Raw genomic sequence first — 22,495 nt, forward strand, 5'->3', positions numbered from 1 at the left:
GTAAACAACCATTTCAATTATATCCACTCCAAATGTCCGCTCCCTAGCCTCTGCCCCAAACCCATTCTTTTCACTTTATTCTTCTGTTTTCACTTGTACAGTGCATGCCTGTGAGTGCGTGAATTCACACAAATGCCAGAGCGAGAATTGCAAGTCCCGTTCTATCACCCTTTTCCTCCTTTCCTTGAGACAAGGTCTCTCACTCAACTTGGGGCTAATCTGGCAGTCCCTGTCATTTTCTTGACTCTCCTTTCTAGGACACTGGGCTTACAGGTTCTCACATGACCTCACCCAACATTCTCTGTGGCTGCTTGGATATGAACTCAGGTCCTCATGCTTGCACAGTAGGTGTTCTCATCCACTGAGTCTTCTCCCCAAGCCCTACATCATTTTACGTGGAGACTTTCCCTCAGTGTCTTGGACATGGACTCTGCAGGAATCAAGGGAAGACTGTGTCTATTGAGTCTCCTGTGAAGAGTAGAAAGAGTAACAGCCTTCTTCTGGGATGAAAGGACAGGATTTTTAACATTCACTATACTACACTAACCTCGCTCTATGCTTTAGGAAGTATGGGGAAGGGTGTGGAATTTCTAGGTAGAAAGGAATAGAATGTTAAGACTTCATCAAGACTTTTTTTTTAATTTGGTTGTTTTGTTGTTGTTGCTGCTGCTGCTGTTGTTGTTGCTGTTGTTTGTTCTTGTTCTTGTTTTGTTTTGTTTTTCGAGACAGGGTTTTTCTGTGTTGACCTGACTGTCCTTGGAACTCTGTAGACCAGGCTGGCCTCGAACTCTCAGAGATCCTTCTATCCTCTGCCTCCTGAGTGCTGGAATTAAAGGAGTACATCATCACTACCTGGCTAGTGTAGTGATTTTCATCCCATATTCAGTCTAGAGGAAATCACTGTTTCTGTTTAGCCATACATTTTCCTGGTCTTTTAAATATGAATATACACATGTATAGGATATGTATAAAATTAGAATTACATTTGAGTTCAGAGGTGGAAACACTATGCTAGTCAGAGGGTCTGGGATTTTTTTTTATATTTCATGGGAGAAGAAGCAAGAGGCAGAGGAGGAGAGAAAGAAGGGAGAGGAGAAAAATCAGGAGGATCACCCATAAATGATGTTGCCCATCATTTATGAGTCAGTAGGTGTAAGTCAAGTGTCCCCTAAGTTTTGTGACAGATTAGCTAAACTCAGAGAGGGGATTGCAGAGAATCCAAATGTGTGGCCTGTTACTACAAAATCTTTGTGACTGGCATCCAAGCAACATCTTGAGGTATGAGTCATTAGCCTGTAAGATCACACTCTCTCTCCTCGAGTTCGGTGTCAGAACTGAGCTCAACTATAGGGCGTGGAGTGTGGGAAAAGCCCCCAACAGCCTACATCTCACTTCAGAAATGTTAGCATTGAGTGTTGTGTAAGAAGAGACGACAGTAAAACACACTCCAACGTCATGTCAGGTAGAAATGAGGCCTCTGAAGGAAAGTGGAATTTCCTGGCATCTGAGGGTGGGGTTGGGTGGAGGAGGTATTGCTCTCGTAGATGAAACGCAGGTCTCACAGCTGGAGAAAGAACAGCTGATGGAGTTCTTAAGCTCTGTTGAGTATGTACATGATTCTTAGTGCTTGCTGTGTTCTCTAAATGGCACAGTGCCCTAATTATTCACTCAGCATTCACACTGCATGCTGAGGTCTGGGGATCTGCCAGGGTCCTGGGGTAGATGCAGTATGATTTGTCTACAGAGGAGAAATAAGGATAAATTAAATAGGGAGGGGCCTTTTGGCTGCAGGAAGAGAGAAAGAGAGAGAGAGAAAGAGAGAGAGAGGCAGAAAGACAGAAAGACAATAGAGAGAGACAGAGAAACAGAGAGAGACAGTGGTAGAGAAAGACAGAGACAGAGAAACTGAAAGAGACAAAGACAGAGAGACAAAAAGAGAGACAGATAGACAGAGAGGCAGAGACAAAGATAGAGACAGAAAGATAGATAGATAGATAGATAGATAGATAGATAGATAGATAGATAGATAGATAGATAGCATTACATGCCTTATGGTAGGGGAAATCAGAAGGCACCATGGGATATGAGTGGGATTTGAACAGGTGATTCCTGTCACTTGGTTTATATGCAATTCAAAGTCCACCTAGTTATAGTGTAGAGGTTATGGAGGAAGGTGTGATAAATTTAAAACGTAATATACCTTACTTCTCTGTGCACATTTTAATTTTTCCCACTTTTTCATATGTGTGTGTCTTAGGTACTACTGTTCTATTGCTGTGAAGAGACACCATGACCAAGGCAGCTTACAAAAGAGAGCATTTAGCTGGGGGTGTGCTTACAGTTTCAGAGGGCGACTCCATGACCATCGTGTCAGGGAGCATGGTAAAGGCAGATATGGAGCTGGAGCAATAGCTAAGAGTGCGCATCTTAATTCCAGGCAGCAGGCAAAAAGAGACGGGGTCTACTGCAGGCTTTTGAAACCACAAAGCCCCTGGTCACGCACCTCCTCCAACAAGGCCACACTCCTTAATCCTTCATAAATAGTCTGGGAACTAGGAACCACACATTCAAATATAGGGGCCCATGGGGTCCATTCTCATTCAAATCCTCACAGGGTACATACATTATTTTGCATGTATGTGGTAGCACCTGTGTGTGTGTGCACTGTATGTGCACGTTAAGGCCCAAGATGGAGGCCACAAGTCTTCCACCTTACTCACTAACGCAGGTCTATTTCAACCAAACTAGAACTCAATGATACGGCTAGTCACATTAGCCAGCTTGCTCTGAGCATTCTGCCTCTGTTTTCCTCTTCTGAGGCTGAAATTACAATGGGCTACCAAGGCCACCTGCCATCCACCCACCTTCCTTCTTTCCTTTCTTCCTTTCCTCCTTCCTTCCTTTCTTTCCCTCTCTCTACTCAAATCTTTTTTGAGAATTATATACATTTACATAATGAAATATGAGATATACTTCCATTTCCCTCCTTCAAATCTCTCTATATCGCTGTCAACAAAGATCTGTACCAACTTCACATTTGTTTTACTAATCTACTAATTTGAGTGAGTGTATGGGTATGGAAACACCTCGCAGAGCATGGCAAACCTACCAGTGATCACGCGCTCCGCAAGCCCCAGCAGCTATCATATGCCAATAGCTCCTCAGTACAGAGCCTGGACTGGGGCCTGGAGAACGTCTCTTCTATCTGTGCCAGGATGTTGGTTGGCTCGATCTCACACAAGTTCTGTATGGGTAACCACAACCACTGTGTGTTCATGAGTGCAACGGCCCTGCTGTGTCCAGAAGGCAGCGTTTCACAGCTCTCTTCGCCATCCTCCAGCTCTTACAGTTCTTTCTGTTAGCTTATAGGTAGTGGCTCATGCCTGTAGTCCCAGCTACTAGGGAGGCTGAGACAGGATGATTGCTTGAGTCCAAGAGTTCTAGGCCATAGTGCGCTATGCTGATCAGGTGTCCACACTAAGTTTGTCATCAGTATGGTGATCTCCCGAGATTGGGGGACGACCAGGTTGCCTAAGGAGGGGTGAACCTGCCTAGGTTGGAAACAAAACAAGTCAAAACTTCCTTTCTGATCAATAGTGGAATCACCTGTAAGCTAACGTTTGCCTCCTCTTTCATATTCCCCAAGCCTTAGTGGGGAAGAGGCAATTGATAGAGACGCCCTGTATAACAGGGCTGAACTTCTTCTCAGTAATGACTGATGCTCACTGCCAAAAGGAGCTTCTCTGACCAAGGTTGAGAGCACCTCTGATCTATGGGAAAAATGTAATATTCAGAAAGCAACTTAACGCACACCAAAATAACAGTAGCTAGTCTGGGCTCTGGTCCTCCCATTTTGTGGCACAGGCACTAAGCGATTTCCCTAGGCCTCACCCATCGACTTAACTGGGCTAATAGTCACTTTCCTGTCCTCCCTGAGTTTCAGAAATCCATCTCTACAAGAAGAGACATGGTATTGCTTCAAGATTATGGTGAGTGGACAGCACTATTCCTAGTTTCTGATAAGTAGGCCAGATGCATTCAACATGCTGCTGCCCCTACTACCATCTTCATAGTTGACGGTTTCAACCCCTTTCCAACTGTGGAGGATTGACAGTCCTAAACATGAACCGCATATCTCAAACCTACCCTGAGGAATGTCTCTTGGCTGGTACAGTGCTCACCTAGCATAGCAAGGTCATGGGAATAAACCGGATGTGCTGGCTCATGCCTGTAACTCCAGCACCAAGAAGATGGAAACTGGAAGAAAGAAGTTTAAGGTCATTTCTGCTCGACAAGTTAAAGGCTAACCTGGGTTACATGCGACCCTATTTCAGAGGAAGTAAATCTACCAAAATGACTCTCTGTCTTTTCTACAATGGGCACCCTAACTTCTGCAACCATTTCACTTGTACCTGGATATCGCCTGGCCATATTCCTCAGAGAGTCCTTGGTATAAAGTCAACCTCCACATTCACAGGTTGAGCCAATAGGACTTTTTTAAAGTACGGCTGCAGAGATAGATGGCTTAGAGGTTAAGAGCTCTTGTTGCCATTTGCAGGAGTTCATTCAGTTCCCAGAGTTACATATGTACTCTGTAAGGGATTGAGCACACTTAGATCTGGTGTTAGAGGAGACATGCCCAGGGAGATTGTAATTATTCTCTTGGGACTATTCTCTTGATGGTTCTTGGCTGACCTCTCTCCTTCCCAAAGCCTGTCAATCAATGCTTACTTCTTTAGGCCATTAAGGAACAGCACACAAGGTATGTAGTTAATCCTACCCTGTGACACAATCTCTGTTAATGTCTACCATAGTTAATTAATAACACCCAGGGACAGAGGAGATAGCTCAGTTGGTAAAAGTAGTTTGTCTTGCAAACCTGATGACTTGAGTTCGATCCCTGGACTCCGGGTAAACAAACAGATGGGGTAGTGCTTATCTAGAATCTCAGCATTCCTGTGTCGAAAGAGGAGGTTGAGACATCGGAATTGTCTAGGAACTCTTGGGCAAGCCAGCCTGGAGCGTGCAAGGTCTGCAGCAACAGATGCTTCAGCAGGTGACAGAAGAGAACTGACCCCTGGATTCATTCTGTGGCATTCACATGTCTGCGGCATGAGCTCACTTGCACCCATGGTAGCTCTCTGTCTCTCTCTGTCTCTCTGTCTCTGTCTCTGTCTGTCTCCCTGTCTCTCTCTGTCTTTTTCTCTGTCTGTCTCTCTCTGTCTCTCTGTCTCTCTCTCTCTCTCTCTCTGTCTCTCTGTCTCTCTCTCTCTCTCTCTCTCTCTCACACACACACACACACACACACACACACACACACACACACACACACACACAAAACAACCCAAAATGTTCCCATGAATTTCAAGACCTCCGAGAGCCCAACCTTCCCACTTTCTAAGTTCCTTCCTGCTCACTCCATGTCTCAGGCCTCCCCTGGCTATCTAAGTGATTCCCACCTCCCAGCTCTTGCCCATCCTGGTTCCATCTGGACTGTTCTTCCCTTGGGCTTTGTCCCCCTCATCTTTGTTCTCAATATTCATGGCCCCCATCAGCCCTCTCAACCCCCCTCACCTTCCAGCTAAAATAGCCCTTCTCATTCACTCCCTCTCTTATTATCCTGTCAACACAAAGACACGGCTCTCTCTTCAAAGGGAACAAGAGATAGTTTATTCTTGTGCCAAATACGAATGACCATGGCCCTGAAAGACAAGCTTCACCATGAAAGTGGTTACATGTGATTTTATTAGTTACAGAACAAAGGAAGTCATAAATCAATCCATTTACCAAATACCTTCGTGGGGACCACAGGTAGGCAGGTTATGGCAAAGCAGGGAAACCCCTGTTATAAGTTCCAGATGGTATCCGGTGACATTCTCAGTTTGGGACTGGTAGGAGCTCGTGGCCTGATGAGAACACATTTTAAAGGTTTTGGTTGTCAAAAGGTCAGGCATGGCAGTAGGCAGTGAATGGCTTAGATGATTGAAACCAGAAGAAAATTATCTACAGGTCTGCCACATTCTAACTCCGTATGGTCAACTCTCTAATTGGTGGCTCCGCCTTGTTTTCTCTACTTTCAACACACGTGCTGTTGCCCTCTTTGGGATCTTTCGTTTACAGCCATTATTGTTGTTGTTATTATTCTCAGTCATCATCACCACCACCACCACCACCATCACCATCACCATCATCATCAATTTCCTTTCGCTTTTATTAATGTGTCTGAGTATTTTGTATGTATGAATCAACACATGCATGCCTGGTGATTGTGGAGGCCAGAAGAGGCATCATGTCACCTAGAAATGGAGTTACGATTAAGAGCCAACCATGTGTGTGCCGGGAATTGAAGCCAGGTCCTCAGAAAGAGCATCCAGTACTCCAATCAGCACTCTTCTCTAGATGTGATTGGCTGTTTCAACACTCACCTCCCACAATCTCCCCGCCCACCCCCGCTAGAAGAAGACCTCCAGAAGGCAACAATCTTTGATGGCCTGCTTTCTGTGGCTTCCCATCATCACTCTATCTCGGGGCTTTCCCAAGGAAACTCCTCAGTACCTAAAGGTTGAAGGACTAAAGGCCTGTCTCTGGTGTTATAGTCTCAGGAATGACAAAGCTTGTTTACACCATGATTCTCTGGCTTTGGGAAGAGTATCAGATACTCTTTGAGGCTAGACTGGTATAGATATTTCTTAAAAATTATTTTTGATTTTGTGTGTGTGTGTCTGTGCGTGCATGTGTGTGGTGGATAGGTATGGTACAGGTGACCTCCAGTTCAGAAGAACCCTTGGAGCTGGAGTTACAAGTGCTTGTGAACTTCCTGATACGGGTGCTGGGAACCCAACTTGGGTGCTCTGTAAGGGTAGTACCTGCTCGTAAGCACTGAACTATCTCTTCAGTCCTGGATCTTAGATACTTTTTTAAAATTAAGTTTAAAGTTTTAGAATTAATATTAGTGTGTGCACATGTGTGTGTGCACACACATGCATGAGCATACCTGTACACACATGTGCACCAAGTGCCAACCCATGTGTGGAGGTTAGAGGACAACCTTCAGGAATCAGTTCTCTCCTTCTAACACATGTCTCGGGGATGAAACTTAGCTCATTGGGCTCAACAGTAAGCACCTTTATCCATAGAACCATGTTGCTGTCTTCTGTTGCTAATTTTACTGAGAATGTTTCCTAATAATTGCAAATATATATATATATATGTATTTAATACTAGACTTCTATTGCTAATTCTTCCTATAATGTTTCCTAATAATAGTAGCTAAATATATGTATTTAATATTAAACATCAAACCCCTACATATAGTTTCAAATTTTATTTATTATTTTTAAATAGGTATGTGTGTGTGTGTGTGTGTGTGTGTGCGCGCGCGCGCGCGCACGCGCGCGTGCACGTGCGTGCGCACGTGTGGAGGTTGAAGGACAGCTTGTGAGAGCTGATTCTCTCCTTCTACCACACGAATCTTGAGAACTGAACTCAGACTGCCAGGCTTATCAGAAAGCTTCCTAACCCAGTGAGCGTCTTGCCACCCAGGTCTAGATTTTTATGAAAAAAAGCAATCAAAGCTGGGACTAAATTTGCAGATTCTTACATACATTTGTATGTATTTGTGTGTTTTTGTTTTTTTTTTTTTTTTTGTTTTTTTACAATCATATCCAGTCTCATGACCCACATGCATGTCCACAAAAAATGTGTCTCTTCTAGAATGGCGGAGAAGGAGGGGCTATGGGTGGGAGTTCCCTAGTCCTGCTCCTCACCTACACACCTATGTGCTTATCCCTCTTGACCTTCCCCCAGCCAGTCTTGCTTTGTTGGGGTGGTAGGTTTCCCTCCAGAACTAATACCTGGTGTATCAGGGGCTTAGGTAGTCTCAGGCTGTTGGCATGGAAACCGTAGCAGCTGCAGCAAATGGATGGGGTTGAGAGAAGACAGGAAGAGGCCCGGGGAGGCTGAAAATTTCCATGCCTTAGATTTATGGTGAGATCAAAACGCCAAGCTGGCACAGAGCAGGGGCTTCCCAAAAGTTTGCTGAGGAAAAGTGAGAGACCCCTTCCCCGACTTCTCATGGCTGTGCTTTGCAGGGGAGCCACACACTTTTGGGCTACTTCATGTGGTGAACTCTGATAGTTGAAACTAGTCACCCCAGCTGAAGTTTAAAGACAGAGAAAGCGTTTTGTAAATTAAATCAAAAGTTACCGTATATCCTAGCTGTGACATTTCTGAAAAGACCCCGAAATCAGGGAATCAATAGATATTTACATCCCCAGGTCAGGGCAACACTGTTTGAAATATCGACCCAGAAGATGAATGAATAAACAAGAACTCCATCCACACAATGGAACAGTGTTCAGCCTTGCTACAGGCAACTGAGGAATGTGGAGGGTGGGAGAAATAGGCTTCCCCAGGGAGAAGCACACCGATTGGTCATCCAATACTAAGCAGTCAGCCCTGCAAACCTAACACGACAACACCATGCACACTGAGCAGGTTATATTTTAAAATACACGTGTGCATGCCGATGTGCACGCAACAACGCTTAATGAAAACTGAGACTATGCGTTTGAAAGAGAGCAAGGAAAGAGAAGAGGGAAATGATCTAATTATGTTATAACTTCAAAATACAAGAAAAATATTTTTTTTTAAAGGAAGGAAACCGTGTGTGAGATGGAGCAGAGGATAAAGGTGCTGCAAGCTCGAGGGTCTGAGTCCAGTGCCTTAGAACCCACGTGGCAAATGGACGGCAGTTACGTCCTACAAGCCGTTCTTTGCTCCGTATGCACACATGCGACCAGCAAATAAAAATGTCCTGATTTCTTTTAAATTAGGAAACTGATAGATGCCACACCATGGATGAACCTTTTAGACACCGTGCCAAGGGAAAGAAACCTGTCAGAGATGGACCAATAATCTACTTGACTTGCATGAAGTTCCTAGAGAGATCAAGCCCCGTAGATGAATTAGGATGATGGTTGTCCTGGGCTGCAGGACTAGAAGAATGGGAGTTATGACCTAGAGGTAGCAGAGTCTTGGTTGTTAAAGACAAAGAGGTTTGGAGGTAGATTAGAATATATGGTGGAGAGAATACAATGTTGGACATTATAACTGTATTGATGACCATGGAGCTATACACTTACGATGGACGATATACCAAATTTTAATTTATTTACATTCCCCATTATAAAAATTGAAGAAAAAAATACCCAAAAGATGGCTATAGCTTCGGAAGAAGGTAATAGCGATAAAGAACTTGCAATTGTTTGCATGAGGCTGCTGAAGATAAGGCATCAACTGATCTTTCTGTAACTGGCTCCCATTTTCTTTCTTGAGCTTCAAGAATTACTTTTTGTTGTTGTCTACTGTATAAATGTACACAAGTATATGCCGTGTGTATGCAGCTCTAACTTGAGAGTTACGTCAACTTGTGAGCCACCTCAGGAATTCTAAGAACCTAATTCTAGCTCTCTGCCAAGTTCACAAGTGTTCTTAACTGCTGAATCCTCTTTTCCGCGTTCTGCTTCTTCCTGATTTCAAACTGCCCATCCTAGCTGTCCCATGAACTTACCTGGGTTGAGTAGACACACTTTGAATACCCCCTCTCTCCTTGCTTATCTTGTTTTTATTGTAAGTCATGCCACACATCACCAGTGCCCAGAGCATACCTTGTGTGCAGTTGCTCTGTGTGTGTGTGTGTGTGTGTGTGTGTGTGTGTGTAGGTATGGGTATGGATATAGATATAGATATGCTAATATACTATATTATATCTGCATATATAATATATAATTTATAATATATAATCCATAACACATAATGTGTAATATATAAGTAAAATGTTGTATATTATATATTATATATCTGCTAATAGACATATATATGTATGCTGATGAAATGAATGCACCCTGCAGCAGACATTCTTCACTTCCCTTCCTTGCTGTGTGTGCAAGAGTTCATCCAGGTCATAAATCTGCAACTGGAATGTCTGGGTGATGGGGGTCACACTAGACTCTTGGATGACTGCGAGTCCGTCTCCACGGCTCTGTACTTTCATTCTTCTTCACTCAGAACTACAGAGGAAATGACTGGGCCCACAGCAGACACAGCGCCTAATGCACAGCAGGTGTTCTGTAGATTGATGTTAAGCGAGTGTATGAGTTAGTACCTGGGCTATGTTTGCCCGACGTGGGTGCATCTGTAAATTTTTAACCCAGCTCTTATTTAACATGCACCATAGCATGAAATCACCCCAATAGCAGTTGTCTTTTTCATCCTCTGAGGACTTTATGTCTTTGGACCGTAAAATCATGCAGGAATAGCATTCTCATTTAAAACATTTTTTAAACATTTATTTATATATATATTTATATATATATATATTTGTGTGTGTGCATGTGCGAGTACTGTAATATGTTTGTAGAGGTCAGAGAAGAGAAGGGGGAGGAGGAGGAGAAGGAGGAGGGGGGGAGGAGGAGGAGGAGGAGGAGAGATACAGAGTGAGACAGAGAGACAGAAAGGGTGAGAGGGTTGGTTTTCATAAGAAATTGGCTCATGGAATTATGGGGGTCAGTGAGTTTGAAGGGTAAGCTGGCAGGGTTGAGTTTAGGTAGGATTTCTGTGTTTAAGTCCACCACAGAAGGTGACTCTCACGTCAAGTCAACTGTTTTATAGATGTTAATGCCATTTACAGAATGTTCACAGTGACATCTAGCTTAGCGTTTGATCAAACAACAAGGCCACACGGTTTAGCCAAAAGCACACATAAATTTAACAATTATTATGTTTTCGGATATGCTTATTGGTCTATGTCCCAGAATAATGGGAAATTCAAAAGAGAGGTCAAAGACAGACATACATTTCGTTATGCCATCACTCTCTTTATATAGACACAATTGTGTGTGCATGTATGGTACATATGTGGAAGTGTGAATATGTGTACATATGTGTATAGATGCTCATGAACGTATGTGTGAATGTGTAAGAGAGTGTGAGTGTGTGTGAGTGTGACTGTATGCACAAAGGTGCATGCTACTCTTTCAGAGGACCTACACTTGACTCTCAGAACATCCGGCAGCTCATAACCACTTATAACTACAGCTCCTAGGGTATCCCATATGTCTGGACTCCAAACGCATGGACACCCATGCACACACATATGTGTACACACAGACCCACACATACACACAGTTAGGAATAAAATGTAAAAAGAAAAAGCGTTAAGTTTCAAGGGCTGAAGATGTAGGTCAGTTGGTAGAGTGCTTGTCTGCATCAATCCTCAGCGTCACATAAACTAGGGACGGTGGCACATGTGAGCAATCTCAGTGCTCAGGAGGCACAAGCAAGCAGATGAGAAAGTTCAAGGTTAGCCTCTGCCACTTACAAATTTGAGTTCAGCTTGGACCACATGAGAGCTTGCCTCCAACCAAACAAAACAGGAAGCTATCTGGAAAAAGAAATGGGAATCTGTGGAGATTCTTATAAGCAGGTACTTCTTTACATACTCCATGTCTGGACCCTGTGTGAGGAAAACTCAAAGACTTGAAATGCAGAGGGGCAGAGAACAGCAAGGAGATGGGTTTGGGAATACAGCATGGACGAGAGGCTTCACTGGGGAGACAGGGACACAGACTGTCCAGGAGAACTGAGATATGCCTAACTGCACATGATGAAGGCTGAATCAACCCATCTTCCCAGCCGAGCATTAAATGTCTGCTATCTGGGTAAGGAAGATAGGGAGCAGCTGACGTCACACATATGAGCTGCATGTGTTCTTGTGGGGTCTAGTTAGACTCAGTTGGTCCTCGGGAGGATCTACATGTGCTCTCTTGCAAAGCTGTCATTCAGAGATGTCCATGAAGAGTCTAAGACATTTCACACAGACCTGGGCTATAGTTACAGATTGGAACCTTCCCCCACATCCACATAGCAGCTCTGATTTTCTTTCCCTCTCTCTCTCTCTCTTTCTCTATCAGAACAATTACCTGGTCCAGGGAACTGAAAAGGGCTCAGGCTGTTGCTATGGAAACAGAAGCTGGTCCAGGGGAAAGGGAGGGACTACAGAAGAAGCCTCTGGACTGGAATTTTCCAGGCTCTGAGATATTGGAGAGAGATTTTGGGTGTTGGGAGGCGCAGGGGAGGGGGTGAAGTGTTTGGAAAATGGATGGGTGGTCTTCCAAATGCCAGGAAAGTACACCCTTGGTGCATAATAGATGTTTGTTGAAAGGAGTAGGGATGTAGAGAGCTGGTAGCATGTTTGCCTAGCATGCAGGAGGCCCCAGTACCACATAAACGGAATGTGATCAGGCACATATGCAATCTTAGCACTCATGCAGTGGAGGCAGGAGAATAGGGATTTAATGTCATTATCAGTTACATAGAAGTTCAAGGCCAGCCTGAGCTACGTTAGACCTCAGAACAAACACACTAATAAGCAAAGAAATAGCTCCAGGCAACAGAGTCCTGTGAGATGCTTCTCTCTTTTACAGGATGGATAAATGTCACCCTCTCCTTTACTTTTAGACAGGGTCTCGCTGTACGTTCAAGGCTGACCTTGCACTCACAATCTTCCTGCCTCAGCCCAAAGAAGGTTATGATGACAGGCGTGAGCCACCACACCCAGCACGCAACACCATTTGACCCAGCTACAGCTGCGTTGATCCAGGATTTTTTGTGGACTGCTTTGTACAGGAAATCAAGCAGCAATACAAAGATGGCCTCTCTTCAGGGAAGACGACAATTCCACCCAGAGGTGCAACAGCTGGGCAGGAGGTTGGCTGCCAGTCTCTGCCCCAGTCAGTGCAGCTTGCTCTGTTGATGGCCTGACAACTATTTATACGGACACCTACAATCCTTGGTCTTTAATCTGCTATACTGTGGTCAGCTAAAAATGTGTGCATGGCTCTCTACTTACGATAGCCCATTCACACTATTTAAAACAAAACAACTTTGCAGAGGCACAAAATGGAGTCACGGTAGAAACTGTGCTTCAAGCTTTGAATTTTTATCTGAGCCGAATAGCTGCCATCTTTGTCCAATCAACTGTCCCTATCAGCGACAGATGTCACAAAGGGGCCTGTGGACTATCACCTTTCCTCAGAGAAAGATGCTGAAGGGAGTCGTTGGACCCTCACCAGACATTCCAGCCACTCCTGCCAGAGTTTAGTATGCAGTTCTGCCCTAACTGCATGTAGCTTTATAGAGCATATATACCCTGGGGAGGATTAGTTAGAGAGGGGCTGTATGTATGTGGTTACAGAAAAGCTATCTGATAGGCTGAGTGGAAGCTTCCCAGTGTGGCTGCTTTAGGTTCATCCACATTCTGTGGGTGAGCCTGAGGAACTTTGGTGGAATCTCAGTTTGGTTTGACATGCGGCCTCATGAGGAGGGAGTAGATGGAGCTTACATCTCCCCAGGGAAGGAAATCTCCCAACAGCTAGCAATATGCCCAACCATATTCTCCTGTGGTGCTGGGTAGGAGATCAAGCCGCAGTTCCTCAATCATTACAGAAAGCAGTTGGTATTGCACAGCATGGTGTGTTGCTAAGTGATGTATTCGGTGTTAGCTGTATCCCTTGTAGCTTTGACTTATGATGGGCTTACTTGTGTATGTAGCCCCGTAAGCACCACAATTGGTCCATTGTTTTGTCAATAAATATTAACCGCCCTCCACCCCTTTTGGTATAAGGAATATGGACAGTGCCAAACACAGGAGATATTTAATCCACGGGTCTTGAATGAATAAGCATTGTTATGTTATGAGCATTGTTATGTATGAGTTGTCATGGAAACAGGGAGTGTCCCCCAGGACATGCACATCTAGGAATAGAATTGCTATGCTATTGATCAGGTGCCTCCGGTTTGGCACCATTGGCATTGGGTCTGTTTTTTATCATTGGGGAGGGCTGTGCTGTGTAATCTAAGATACTAATCGGCATCTTTTCTCTACTCATTAGATGCTAGAGGCACCCTCTGCTTATAGTCTTGTTTGTCAACAATATCCATAAGGGGGTTGGGAAGATGGCTCAGTTGGGAAAGTTCTTCCTGTGTTATCGTGAGGACCTGAGTTCAGGCACCAACACCCAGGTAAAATCCAGGCATGGTGGTTCATGCATGTAGTCCAAAACTAGGGAGGCAGAAGACAAGAAAATAACTGGGTTTGCTGGCTAGTCAATAAAGGACAGTTGGTGAGTTTGAGGTTTGGTGAGAGAGTCTGACTCAAAAGCTAAGACAGACAGATAGAGTGATGACTTAGTGGGTAAAGTGCTTGCCCCACAGATGTGAAGAACAGAGCTAGGATTTCTAGCACCCATGTAGATGCCAGATGGGTGTGGTAAGCCTGCCTGCAATCTCAGCAATGGGGATGCAAAGACAGGGGACCCCAAGGCTACCTAGGCTAGCCTAAACGGCAAGCTATGGATTCAAATGAGAAACACTGCCTCAATAACTACAGTGGAGAACTAGCAAAGATTTGTAGCATCAGCACCTGGCCTCTGTACCCACATACACACACACACACACACACACACACACACACTTGCCCACACTTGCCCACACAAGAGGGAACATGTATGCATGTGAACACACACACCACACACACATATATAAGCAAAAAATATTAAGGTGGTAAGGGAAGAGCATATCTAATTACAACTGATATTGACCTCTGACCTTCACACACACACACACACACACACACACACATATACACAGTACACATTTGCCTAGGCTCACACACATCAACATGTACATGCACACAACTATTTTTAAATATTTAAATTAAAATAGTGTGTGTGTGTGTGTGTGTGTGTGTTCACACAAGCTTGTGTTTGAGACAAGGTCTCACTTTGTAGCATTGGCTGGCTTAGAACTCATTACAAGCCAAGGCTGGCTCAAACTACTGGCAATCCTTCTGCTCAGCCTCATGGGTGCTTAGGATTACAGAAATGGGCTACCACACCCAGCCCCACACTTCCTGATTACAGGAATTCTCATTCTATTTCCTTGGGGTGAGCAGACACTGCTGGGCTGTGGTGGCTACAGAAAAGCCTGGGGCCTGACAGAAATAGAAAAGCCAGAGAGATGGCTTAGTGGATAAGGGTACTTGTTTGTCACCCAGCCTGATGGCCTGATCCTCTGGACAGGGTTAGTGGAAGGAGGAAACTGACTCTTGCAAATTGTTTGCTGGCATTTACACAGCACACTGAGACCACACACATACACACATTCACATAAATAAATAAATAAATAAATAAATAAATAAATAAATAAATAAATAAATCTAAAACTTTTCTAATAGAAACAAGTTCAGATGCCTAATAGGCAGTGATTTTTCAGGAGTGGACAGGAAGCTCCCAGAGATTACGTCTCAAGCAGGGCTGAGACAGTAAACAAGTTCACACAAGTACAATCGTCAAGCCCTGACCCGACACAGAGGTTGTGTGGCAACATGTCTGGAAATAGCCAGAAATGGTCCAGCTGGAGAGAATCCGAGTGTGTCCCTACACACGAAGGAGCGAATGCGATGTCCATCAGGAGAAAAGTTCAGCCAAGTAGAACAGAGCTGAGAACTGAGTGGTAAACAGTCACTGTGCTCCGGGCTCCTGTCTGTGGAAGGCCAGCTTCCTTCAGGAATCTCTGCTAAAGAGTAGGGCGGGCCCTCAGTACCACCCAGCAGAGTGGCTCACCACCTGGCTTGCCTGGAACTGAGGCAGGGTGGCTCATTATCCTGGCTTTCCTGGGACTGAAGCAAGGGGCCCCACCATCCTGGCTTTCCCAGGACTGAGGCGGGGGTCCCACCATTTTGGCTTGCCTGGGACTGAGACAGGAAGGCCCACCCACCACCTGGCTTGCCCAGACTGAGGCAGAGTGGCTCACCATCTCGGCTTGCTGGGGACTCCCAGGGGCTTTGATGAAACTGACAGTATCCTAAGAAGTTAATAGAATCAATGGGCTTCAGCCTCAGGGTGTGTAATAAATGCAGTCACAGATGCCGTCTTGGCACCTACTAAATCAGACACTTGCAGACTGAGAACTGTATCAAAGATTGAGAACAGGGCTGGCTAAGAAGCCTCATAGGGTAAGGCATTTGCTTTGTAAGCAGGAGGACCAGAGTTCGGATCCCCAGACCTCACATAAATACTGGTTGGGCACGGTAGCTTGCCTGTAATCCCAGCACTCAGGATGCAGAGAATCCCTCGAGGAGGCTGTCTAGCCAGAGTACATGAATCAGTTCCGGTGAGAAAGCCAATGTATAAGGTGGAAAACAGTGTTAGAATGTGCTCAGTGTCAACCTCTGGCCTTCAGACACAAGTGCATATGTGAGCATGTGTATATAGACACACATGTCTTTATAAAACAAAACAAAACAAGAGATTGGAACGGGGGAGAGAGAGACTGGTGTGAACAAAGCTTATCTGAGGGCATCCTAACTCCAAAGACTTCACTTTCTATCTAGTATGGCCGGGGCTGCTTTATTCTCTCCTGGGTATATTAGCCCTCTCCTGGGTGAGTTAAGCCTAGCATCTGTTTAATTAGCATATTCAAATTGTACACAAGGGTGGGCTTTGTTATGGCATTTGCATACACGTAGACTGTATTTCAGTAGTGGTCACCCCATTCCTCACTTGCCCCCCTCCCATTCCCACTGATGTCTTTTCTCAACTCTCCTCCCTTCTACTTCTCCCCATGTACGTGCGTGTGAGTGCATGCATGTGTGTATGCATGTGTGTGTGTGATGCAATTAATTTAACTAGCGTTACTTACACAAATACAGGTGGAGGTTTTTTGTTTTTTTGTTTTTTTACAGGAACTTGGCAACCTACTAATAACTGCACCGATGAGGAAAATGTCTCTCTGCATCCCCCAAGCAACCATTTTCAGTTTATAGATCCTCAAGGAGGCAGCAGTTTCCATCTCCCTAGAGATAAAACAAAACTCAGAGGACAGCGTCATGTCTTTCATATGTGAACTTATGAATGGAGAACCCTCCTCCCCAATATCATTTCGGTCGAGCTCTTACCTTGGGTCACTGTCTACCTGACCTAGCACTCTGGGGCCAGGTACCAAGCAAGTACGTAAGCATAGACGCATTCGCTTCCTTCTGCTCTTGACTGAAAATGGGATGCAACTGCCTGTCGCAAGCTCTTATCACTGTGATGCCCCCACTAGGATGAGCTACGATCTGGAATTTTAATCTCTTTCTCCATAAATTGTTTCTTGATAGGACATTTTATCCCAGCAACAGAAAGAATGTTGAAAGCGATAGGTTGAAGAGGAATGCTATGAAATGCTGGGTTGTGAACTCAGCATGAACTCAGCAACTGGGCCTAATCTACACAAGACCTGCACAGGGTCAAGACAGACAAAATCCCAGCATCTGTGGTAGAAGATTTCCAGGATCCACCCCTTGCTCTTAGCAACAGGCTATTGCTGTGGGAGGAAGAATCATGCTTTTTTGACGATGTGACCACAGTTGGTTTCCCATTCATGGTCCCACATCATACATATGTGAACAACACTATTGGGACTTAGTGGGCTATTTAATTAAAAAAAAAAAAACCTTAATGTTGGAAAGTGTGTGTTTGGGGGAACACCTGGGGAGTTTGAGGGATAGGAATGGAATGGGGTAGACATGATCATATTTATTTAATTGGATACATGTATAAAACTATCAAAAATAAAGAAAAATTTAAAGTGGAGAAAAAATTTATTTCTGCCAGATGGTTACATTGTCCAGACACAGAAACCCTCAGCATCCAGGTCCCATCATTTTGGCACACCCCCCAAGTGCTTTGTTACGTTTGATAAAGGATCTCTCTCATACAGCCTAATCTAACCTGCAACTCACTGTGTAACCAAGGATAACTTGAATCCCTGATCCTCCTTCTGAGGGCTGGGATTATAGGAGTGTACCATTGTACCATACCTAACAAAATCTTCAAGCACTAACGTAGAAATGTTCTTGTGGGTGAAAATGCAAGATAATCAACTAAGAATTTATGTCTGGTGTCACTTTTTAAATAACAAAATGTTCATTTGCTTGTTCCTTAAAAGTGGCCATGTGGAAATTCAACAACAAATAAACAGGGATTAAGGCTGAGCCTCCTGACAAGGAATAAAATTTACTAATCCAAGCAAATCATGAGACCCTTTCATTCCCTTTGACCTAGTAATTTGACTTCCAGAAGTTCTTTCTAGGGAATTAATGAGGCGCACACAGACAGAGCTGAACAGAGGTTGGGCGTTCCATTTTCCACTGGATCAGTGAAATGTCAGAACATTTTTCCTTCCCAGAGCCAAGCCAATGCTCCATCGTCTTCTTAGGAGGTCTCTACGGCTACACAACCCCACCATTTCACATCCTTCACTTTCTTTAGGGGAAAAAAAAGCTGCTGACTGAATTCCTTACAGAGAAACAGCAAGCATTCTGAGATCGGTCTGGACTCCACCAGAGACAGAGAGCCCTTGTGGGTTGAGTTGTACCCACCCCTAACCCCTCCACCCCTACACTCTCCCTACTCCATCCAAAATCACACGTTGATTTTCTGAATTCCCATGCCTCAGACTATGCCTGTATGCAAAGATCTTGAAGGAGGTAATTAAGGTCAAGCGAAATCATTAGGCTGGGCCCCGACCCAATAGAACTGGTGGTTTCATAAGAACAGAGGAAATTTAGACACAGACAAGCACAGAGGAAAGTCCGTGTAAGGACACAGGGAGAAGGCAACCAGCTGAGGAGAGGGGCCTCAGAGGGGACCAGCCCTGCTTCTGCCTGGCCTCAGACATCAACCTCCAAGTCTATGAAAAACTTTCCATCATTTGAACTATTGTCTGTGATACCTTGTTATGGCATTCTTAGCTGGCCAGTAAATGTTGACTATAAACATGTACAGATGTGTGTATACACATACGTGCACTCACGCGTGCATGTGCGCGCGCGCACACACACACACACACACACACTTGGTATTGTTTGATTTTTAAGACTTTTGTTGTGGAGCTGAGGAGATGGCTTGGTTAGCAAAATGATTTGGTACACAAACATAAGGATCTCAGCCCACATCCCTAGCATTCAAGCACAAAAGACCAGTTCCCAGTGCCTACCATGATAGACTGCACCTTCAAACTGTGAAGCAGTACAAACCCATTTTCTTTAATTTGGTTTTGTTAGGATTTTGTTGTGTTAGGGTTTGGTTTTTGTAACAGGGTCTCCATACTAGCCTTTACTGCTCTGGAACTTGCTATGAAGCTGGCCTCAAACCCACAGAGCTCTGCTTGCTCCTTCTGCCTCTTAAATGCTGAGATTAAAGGTGACTGCCACCTCGCCCAGATTGTCTTATAACTTAACAAGTAACTAGAAAAGACATGAAGGCAGGAGGGTGTAGTGAAAAAGATAAACAGGAGACCGGAGAGGTGGTTCCGGGATTAAAGAGCACATGCTTTTCAATCATGAGAACTGGAATTTGGTTCCCAGAGTCTATGTCAGGCAACTCACAAAATGCCTGTAACTGTGGCTCCAAAGGATCCAAAGCCCTCTTCCAGACTCTGCAGGCATCCACATGAACACATGTACAAACACCCACACAGATACACGGATAAACATAAATAAATTAAAATCTTTAAAATGTAAGATAGATTGTAGCTGGGCATGGCATTGTCTCCTCCTTTAGGTACAGTAGACCAGGAGGCAGCCTGGAGGTAGACCAGTAGGATCTTTTACATTCAAGGCCAGCCTGAGCTATATAGTGAAATCCTGTCTCAAAAACTGAAGGCTGCAGCAGAAGAGATGGCTCAGTAGCTAAGAGTTGAGTTCCCAGTGCTTAATAATTTTATGGTTTGGGGGGCTGACAAGATGGCTCGCTGTGGTAAAAGTGCTTGCTGCACAAGCCTGATGACCTGAGTTCAAGATGCAGAATCCATGTAATAAAGCTGAATGCGGTAACACACATCTGTAATTCCAGCACTCTTAGAAAGAAATAGGAGGTAGAGAGCCAGGAGTCAACACAGTGGCAGAAACAAAAAGAGAGACTCCATGGCGCCATTCTGCACGTCCCTTTGCTTCCCTCTTAGCAAGGGGTACTTTTCTAAAACTTGGACAAGGCTAGACTGTCATTTCTAAAACTATTTTGGCACGGCCTATCTTCTGGCTTCTCTTCTATGCTCATGTGACTAAGTTTTGTACTGAGTTCTATAGGTGGAGTCAGTGTGTGTGTGTGAGTGTGTGTGTGTGTGTTTGTGTGTGTGTTTGTGTGTGTGTGTTGTGTGTGTGTGTGTGTGTGTGTGTGTTTGTGTGTGTGTGTGTGTGTGTGTGTGTGTTTGTGTGTGTGTGTTTGTGTGTGTGTATTTGTGTGTGTGTGTGTGTGTGTGTGTGTGTGTGTGTGTGTGTGTGTGTGTGTGTGTGTGTGTGTGTGTTTGTGTTTGTGTGCGTGTATTTTGGGGGTTAAAGAAGCACGGAGTTCTCTGAGAGAGACTCAACAAGGTGGAAAGAGAGAACCAACTTCCAAAAGAAGTCTTCTGACCTCTACACATACCATTTGCACACACACACACACACACACACACACACACACACACACCCCCTAATACTAATAATAAATAGAAATTTTTAAAAATATGTTTTTATGGCCTGGAAGGTGAGGCACCCAGAACACTGGCTGGGTTGTTCTCTTTCCGAGAAAGCCAGTCTCTTCCTGAGCTGGGTGGCGGCATGTATATATTGCTTGGATTTCAGTCCACGACTTAGCTCATTAATCAGGGAAAAAAATTCCGAGGTGGGTTGTTGAAGCAAAGTTTTATCTGGCACCTGGACCAGATGTTGACATTGAAACTATTTCTGAAAGACTGAGAGTCTCCTGTCAGAGTCTTCGACCACCAAAATTCCTTTTCTATTTATTTAGGTTAGGCTCAAGTCTTCCCCGCACTACCAGATGTCTTCTTGAAGAATCCAAGAGCAACCACGTCTGGTAGGACTATAATGCGAGCCTATGTATACTATTTTTAATGTCTTTTTTTGTTTTTCTTTCGAGACAAAGGTCACATGTAACTCAGCCTGGCCTTGAACCTGGTGCGTACCTGTATATGAACTTGAATTGCTGATCCATCTGCCTCCAAGTCCCAAGTGCTGGGACTATAGGTATGCACCATCACACACAGTTTACTCAGGGGTGGGGATCAAACCCTGGATTTCATGGATACTAATTAAGCACCCATTGAGTTATCCATATCTCAGCCTTGTTATGAATTTTCTGCTAGACATGTCTAGTTTTTGTGAGCTTTTGTTAACTGCTATTTTAATTTGGCATTAAGAGAAACAGATGGGATTAGTTTTAATAGTGATTTCATTTAAAACAAGGTTTTAAATACACCACCACATCAACGTGCAATTACCATAACACCGTTAATGTCGCACATTACATCTTTACACTTGATAAGTCTGGCTACTGATTGAGAGCTCTTGCTGATTGAGGTGGAAGGAAGGTCCCAAGAAATTCTACAAAGCTGTCTTCCGACCTCTCCACATGTTCCACATGCATCAAAAGCACATACCCGAACCGAGCACATGATATGCAAAAAGTCTACTACAGAGCAACCCAGGAAGAAAATTGAAGCTAGGGACTAAAGAAGGGTTTTATTACACCTGGCAGGAAAGCTGGCAAATACAAAACAAATATGTAGACTTGACTTCATGGAAATTGAAGATTTTTATTATTGGGGAAACTTCCATATAAATTAAGACTTCAGTGGTCAACTCAGGTAAGGTTGACAGTAGATAAACTGGTATGGAAGTCAACCACTTTCCATAACACAAGGAGTGAGATGGGGAGGCTGGAGGGATGGTTCAGTGGTTAAGAGTGCTCACTGCTCTTACAGAGGACTCTAGTTCAATTCCCAGCTTTCATTTTGAGTGTCTGCAGGAATTTGCTGCAGCCTTCATGCCTCCAAGGGTGCTGTACACATATGTTCACATGCACACACAGAAAAGCACACAAGTTTAAGAAAAGAAAAGGATAACTGTCTCTACAAAAGGGACCCAATCCTCAGCAACAGACATATTGATTGATTGCCTGATCATATGTAAGCATTGTAATGGCACACATATTCTCACAAGTATATACGATTGATACATATCTATTAATGATGGGAAGATGTATCAGTTGGAAAAGTGCTTGCTGTGTGAGCATAAGGACCAGAGTTCAAGCCATAGAACCCAACTTTTTTTTTTTTTTTTTTTTTTAAAGTCAGGCATGGTGATGTATGCTTGTAATCTTAGAGTCAGATGTGAGATAGGGCCAGAATTAGCAGGAAGCTTGTTCTACACCCTGAACATATGTACTGTGGTGTATGCACTCATACAGAGACACACTAAAAAGCAGGGTAGATTTCAAGTGTTCTATACACACACACACACACACGATAAATATATGAGGCAATACATAACTAGCTTAATTCGGTCATCTCATTTAACCTATATCTATTTCAAAAATCATGTTACACCTCA

General features: G+C 44.1%; 1 long non-coding RNA gene across 1 annotated transcript in view; it reads right to left on the reverse strand.

Annotated features, from left to right (window-relative positions):
• LOC116892718 overlaps window positions 1–22,495 on the reverse strand; it is a 196,999-nt gene that overhangs the window by 84,460 nt on the left and 90,044 nt on the right. The window lies entirely within an intron of this gene.

Source organism: Rattus rattus, chromosome 2 (genome assembly GCF_011064425.1).
Source record: "Rattus rattus isolate New Zealand chromosome 2, Rrattus_CSIRO_v1, whole genome shotgun sequence".
Classification (NCBI taxonomy): Eukaryota; Metazoa; Chordata; class Mammalia; order Rodentia; family Muridae; genus Rattus; species Rattus rattus.